General features: G+C 44.9%; 1 protein-coding gene and 1 pseudogene across 1 annotated transcript in view; one reads left to right on the forward strand and one right to left on the reverse strand.

Moving 5' to 3' along the window:
• RAB3B (RAB3B, member RAS oncogene family) overlaps positions 1-6139 on the forward strand; it is a 56952-nt gene that overhangs the window by 22386 nt on the left and 28427 nt on the right. The window lies entirely within an intron of this gene.
• LOC105888012 lies at positions 292-3146 on the reverse strand (annotated as a pseudogene).

The raw sequence follows: 6139 nt of genomic DNA on the forward strand, positions 1-6139 counted from the left end.
ATTGTTGTTTGGCGGGTCTGGGCTGGGGATTCGAACCCGCCACCTTAGGTGTACGTGGCTGGCGCCTTAGCCGGTTGAGCTATAGGTGCCGAGCTATAGGTGCCGAGCCATGTATCCAAATTTATATCCTGCCTTTTTTATTATTCAGTTTTTATTTCATAATTATAAACTTAACTCTGTAATCCAGCTAGACATGGAGGAGAGTAGGGAAATATCCAAAGAACTGTAGTAAGAACACAGAGATTACTGGGTCTTGTGAGCAAATGTGGTAAAGGGGTGCTCTTGTGAGCTACAGAAGGAATGGTCTGGTGGTTAGGATGAAACATGAAGTCAAATTGATTATAGTTGTTCACAGTCAGTAATGGTCATCTTCGTGCTGGTCTTACCATCCGGTACCCATAGTGCTCCATAGCTTCAACAACTCTGATGCCTTCTTTCACCCTGCCAAAGACTACATGCTTGCCATCCAACCACTCAGGATTAGCACTGCAGATGAAAAACTGGGAACCATTTGTGTTGGGTCCAGAATTTGCATGGACAAGATGTCCAGACCTGTATGCTTCAGGATGAAGTTCTCATCAAATTTCTCCCCATAGAGAGACTTGCCCCCAGTGCCATTGTGGCATGTGATATCAGCATCCTGACACATCGACCCTGGGATAGTCCTGTGAAAGCAGGAACCCTTAGAACTAAATCCTTTGTCTCCAGTGTTCAGAGCACAAAAGTTTTCTGCTTTCTTTGGAACTTGGTCTGCAGACACCTCTAAGGAGGTAGGGCCTAAGGGTTTGCCATCCTCAGTGATGTTGAAGAACCCAGTGGGGTTGACCACGGTTGACAACAGGCAACCATGGGAAGTGGCAGCATCTGCATTGTGCCCTGCTCTTTTTTTTTCAACTTAATACTATAACACAAGTTCTAACATTGTTAGGACATCTTTATCAATATGTATTTAGTGACTTCATTGTAGTGTATAGGGAGAATGAGCCATATCCATTCATTAATTCAATCATTCAAAAATAGGGGTTGCATTTACTGTGCGTCAGGCATTCTAAACAGTGATGAAAGCTCAGCCAGGTATGGTGGTTAACACTTGTAATCTCAGTACTTTAGGAGGCTGAGGTAGGAGGATTGTTTGAGGCCAGGAGTTCAAGACCGCCTGGGCAACATAACAAGACCCCATCTCTACAAAAGATTAAAAAAACTAGCCTGGCGTGGTGGCATTTGCCTGTAGTCCTAGCTACTCAGGAGGCTACGGTAGGAGGATTGCTTAAACCCAGGAGTTTGAAGCTGCGGTGAGCTGTGATCGTGCCACTCAACTCCAGCCTGGGCGACAGAGTAAGAGACTGCCTTTAAAACAAAATAAACAAAAAAAAGAATGAGGCTGTCTCAATCTCTGGCCTCTCAAAGCTTAATTTTCCCCCTTTGTTTGACATTTAACTACTATCTTACTGGGAGCTGTTATAAGTAATGTTGTAGTGATCATCCATGTGCGTAAAACTTTTCCTAGGTTTCATGTAATTTCCTTTAGACAAATTCTCGGTAATGAAATTCTCTACTTTTACCTTTGTGAGCATTGAATATTATCTTATTTTTAGCTTAGCTAATTCAATAGGCAAAAAATGGTGTCTCATCATTTCAAATTGCATTTCTCTGATTAGGTATTGAATAATCATCTACATATTTATTAACCATTTGTTTTCTGCAAATTGTCTGTTTAACAGGAGTCCTATTTTTATCACCAGTAGTTTTTCAGCGCAAGACTTGACTCTCTTCATTTCCTTTGACTTGCTGTGACCTGAGGTTGTATTACGTATAATCTTGTTCTGTGCTTCTTTTTTCTCCCTCCTGGCTCTCTCCCACCTCACTTCTCTCCCCACATCTTCCTGTCTTGAAGGGTAGTTGGGTGAATCACATAAAGGGTACAGCAGGTGGCAAATTAAGTAAATTCCCCAGAGAGACTTCTCAGAATTCTGTGAATTGTGCTGATGTCAATTTGGAGGCCAAAAAAAAAAAAAAAAAAGAGTGAAGAGGAAATGGATTGGAAACTTTTATACTAAATTTGTCCTTGCCCAAACTCTGGGGTATTAGGGATGATGGTTCATTCAGCAAGCTTCTTTAGAATGGCTGCCGTGTGCCCAGATATGTGTGGGGTGCTCGTGAGGGCTTATTTGCTGGAGAAAACATATATGAAAGGGGTTATAATTAATAATAGTCAACCATGTGCATGTTGGAGGGCTTCAGACTACGTGGAGATCTCCATTAGACAATTGGAAATTTCCATCAGAGACTTGGAAATCTGGACCCAGGGGAGGACAAGGAGCCACTGCAGGAGACAGGAGAACTGAGGAGGTGAGGTTTCACAGAAGCCCAGGAAAGAGGGTGTTTTAAGAAGAGAGGCATGTGTTTAGGGAATGTTTACTTTGTTATTTAAGGCAACAGAGATACAGTATCCACACTTCCCTAATCCACCCTTTTCTTTGTTCATTCAGTATTTTTGGAGTACCTGCCAGATTTCAAGTATTGCTGTGGGTATTGAGGGCATAGAAATGAAAAGACATAGCCACTCCCCCATAGTCTGAATGAGAGAAAGATCTAGGGATGGAAATACATTCCCGGACAGTGCCTGTGGCTCAAAGGAGTAGGGTCCCATATGCCGGAGGTTGTGGGTTCAAACCCAGCCCCTGGCCAAAAAAAATCCTGATATAGGGGCTACGATCCATTCATTCAAAGAATATTTATATTTATATTAATCATCATTGAGGAACGATGGGAGGAAACTCTTGTGACCTTCAGCTTACCTGCTGGAAGTAAAATGTGGTAACTGTATCTTAGTGGAAATCAGTAGCCACACCCATGAGAGTTTTTGAGTTTTGAGTTTTTGAGAGTTTTGTGTGAGAGACCAACGCCAAAAGTAAGAATAAGGCCATTCATCCCTCTGGCTTCCATTTCCCATCTGTAAAGTAAGGGAGTTGACCCTGTATGTACCTAGGATGAGATTTGTCATGTGTGTGGTAACTTCTCCACTAGACTGTGAGAGTTCTGAGGACAGGGAGCCCATGGGTCTTATTCACTGAGTTCAGGAAATACATGTAGAACGGATTACCTTCAAAAGGGCTTTCTAGCTCTAATATTCTGAGCTCTGCCATGGCTACAATAAAGGCCCAAGTACATTCTGTGGAATCCTAGAAGAAAGGATGATGAATTTTGACACTGGATCCTGAAGGATTTCCCAGGAGAGGTACACTTTGACCTGAATGTCAAAGGTTAGATGAGGCCAGGCATGGTGGCTCGTGCCTATAATCCTGGCACTCTGGGAGGCCCAGGTAGCAGGATTGCCTCAGCTCAGGGGTTTGAGACAAGCCTGGGCAAGAGTGAGACCCCATCGGTACTTAAAAAAAAAGCCAGGCATCATGACAGGAGCCTGTAATCCACCTGCTGGGGAAGCTAAGGTAGGAAGATTGCCTGAGCCCGAGAGTTGTAAGGTTACTGAGAGCTGTGACACCACGCACTCTACCCAGGGTGAGACTCTCAAAAAAAGTTAGATGGGATTACAGAGGGCAGAGAAGTGCTTTCCAATCCTTGATCCTGGATTCCAATAACCCCTTTCCTGCCCTCTTGCCCGTAGGGATCTAGCCAGTTACTACCTACGAGTCCTTGGGAAAATCAGGAGTGGCAGTGATACATGGTGTTCTGGAAAGAGCCCTGGATGTGGAGGCAGAATATTTGGATTTTGGTCCCAGCCAAGCCAAAAAGCCAGTAGCTATGTGACCTTGGGAAAGCCACTGAGTGTCCAGGTCTCAGTTTCCCTATCTGTAGAATAAATGGGTCAGAATTGATGAGCTGTACGACTCATTTCTTCTGGCTTTAAAAGTCTGTATCACAGGGTCATTGTCAGGCTCCAGTGAGATGATGTGACCCTTGTAAACTGTAGGGTACTCTGTAAGGTGGTCTACACCACTGAGGACGGACAGGGGGAACATTAAGCCAGCTGCAGAGAACCATTTTTACTACTCCTTAGTCCTTTGCTATTCCCAGGCTTCACTAAACTTCTCTCTCCTTCAGTTTCCTCCCATTCCCATGGGACATACTGTCTCAGCTCCCAGAGGCTGTTAAATACACAGGGTTTGAGCAACTGTGGGTCCAGAGGGTGGGGAATGGGGAGAGCCAGCTTGAAAGTTCTGGTTATCTGCCTCCCTGGTGCTTATCATCCACACCCCTGAACCTGGCCTAGAGAGAGTGTATTGAAGAGAGAGAGGAGTCTGGCTGGGGGAGCAGGGATGGAGGCCCTGAAGACAACCTCTTCCTTTTTGTGTGACCTCCCAAGTTATCACGCTCTAAGGCCTTCCTATCTGTGTCTATAACACAGAGCAGAAAGTGCCCAGAAAAAGGAAGTGGTATGTATGATCTCACAGACCCCATTCCACCCAGTGCTGAAATTCTAAATGGATTTTCCCTACTCAGCACATAGTCAGCCCTTGAGTTTCATTCACTAGCGTTCTTCTCAAATTCCTAGTATGTGCCAGGTCATATACTGGAGGGCGTGGGATTTAGCTAAATACGATTTGGTTTCAAGGTTCTCATAACTTGAAAGAAGAGACAGATAAATAAACACACCAGTTACTATATTAAATGTGATGTGTGCAATGGTAGAATGCAACCATTAAAGGGCAGAGAAGGAAATTGTGTTGTGCGGGAGAAAGGAGGTCAGGGAAAACTTCAGAGAGGATGTGATCTTGGAATAAGGTTGTGAATTTAAAAGGACGAACAGCAGCATCTAAGAAGGCCCAGGAATGTGAAGGAGAAATGTTCGGGAAGTCACAGGTATTTAGACAAAACTGGAGTTCATTGGTTCAGTCAAAGAATGAGAGGAAAAGAACTGGAAGGGAGGCCTGAGCTAGATCCTGAAAAGTCTGGATCAACAGGGAGCTTTTATTTATTTATTCTTTTTTTGAGACAGCGTCTCACTATGTTGCCCTCGGTAGAGTGCTGTGGAATCACAGCTCACAGCAACTTCCAAGTCTTGGGCTTAAGGCATTCTCTTGCCGCAGCCTCCCAAGTAGCTGGGACTACAGGCACCCACCACAGTGTGCAGCTATTTTTTTGTTGTAGTTGTCATTGTTGTTTGGCAGGTGCCAAGTTCAAACTTGCTCCAATGTACCTGGCTGGCAGCCCTAACCACTGAGCTGCAGGCACTGAGCCTGAAATATCTGTATCTACTAAGAAACTTGGACTCCATCTGGTGGGCTGGGAGAATCCAGGAAAAGGATTTAGACATCGAGGGAGATGATGAGATTTGGATTTTAGAAAAACCATCTGACATTCTGTGCGCCCCTGTCCAAAATATTGCGAGACACCCACTAAATCTGTCCCTCCAGTAAGTATTTATTGGAACACTCTGGCCCAGTGTTCCAGGTGCTGGGTCAGGCACTGGAGACACAATAGTAAGTAGAACCAGACATCCTGTTCTTGTGGCACTTACAGCTTGGCAGAAGAGATGGACCTTAATCAAATAATTACACAAATGATACAAAATTACAGTGGAGATGAGTCCTACAAAGGAGATGCACTTGGTGCCAGAAAAGCCAATAATTGGAGCACTTGACTTTGCCAGGATGGTCAGGGAAGCCTCTCTGCAGAGCTGAGCTCTGAAGAAAGAGTGTTACTTAAAGAAAGGCACTAGGAAGATTCTACATAGAGTCTTTGGGGGTGGGCCTCTCCTGCTTCAGAACCCCCATCCAATTCACGTTTACTTTCTACAGGAAACAGGCCAGGTATGGTGGCTCACGCCTGTAATCTTAGCACTCTGGAAGGCCGAGACAGGCTGATTGCTTGAGCTCAATAGTTTAAGACCATACTCAGCAAGAGTGAGACCCCCATCTCTACTAAAAATAGAAGAACTAGCTAGGCATTGTGGCAGGCAACTGTAGTCTCAGCTACTTGGAAGGCTAAGGCTAAGATAGCTTGACTGAGGTTGCTGTGAGCTACGATGATGCCAGGGCACTCTGTCAGGGTGATAAAAGTGAGACTCTGTCTTAAGAAAGGGAGGGGGCTCGGCACCTGTGGCTCAAGTGGCTAAGGCGCCAGCCACATACACCTAAGGTGGCGGGTTCAAATCCAGCCTGGGCCCGCCAAACAACAA

The sequence above is a fragment of the Otolemur garnettii genome, unplaced genomic scaffold (genome assembly GCF_000181295.1).
Source record: "Otolemur garnettii isolate 467f Iridium unplaced genomic scaffold, OtoGar3 scaffold00159, whole genome shotgun sequence".
Classification (NCBI taxonomy): Eukaryota; Metazoa; Chordata; class Mammalia; order Primates; family Galagidae; genus Otolemur; species Otolemur garnettii.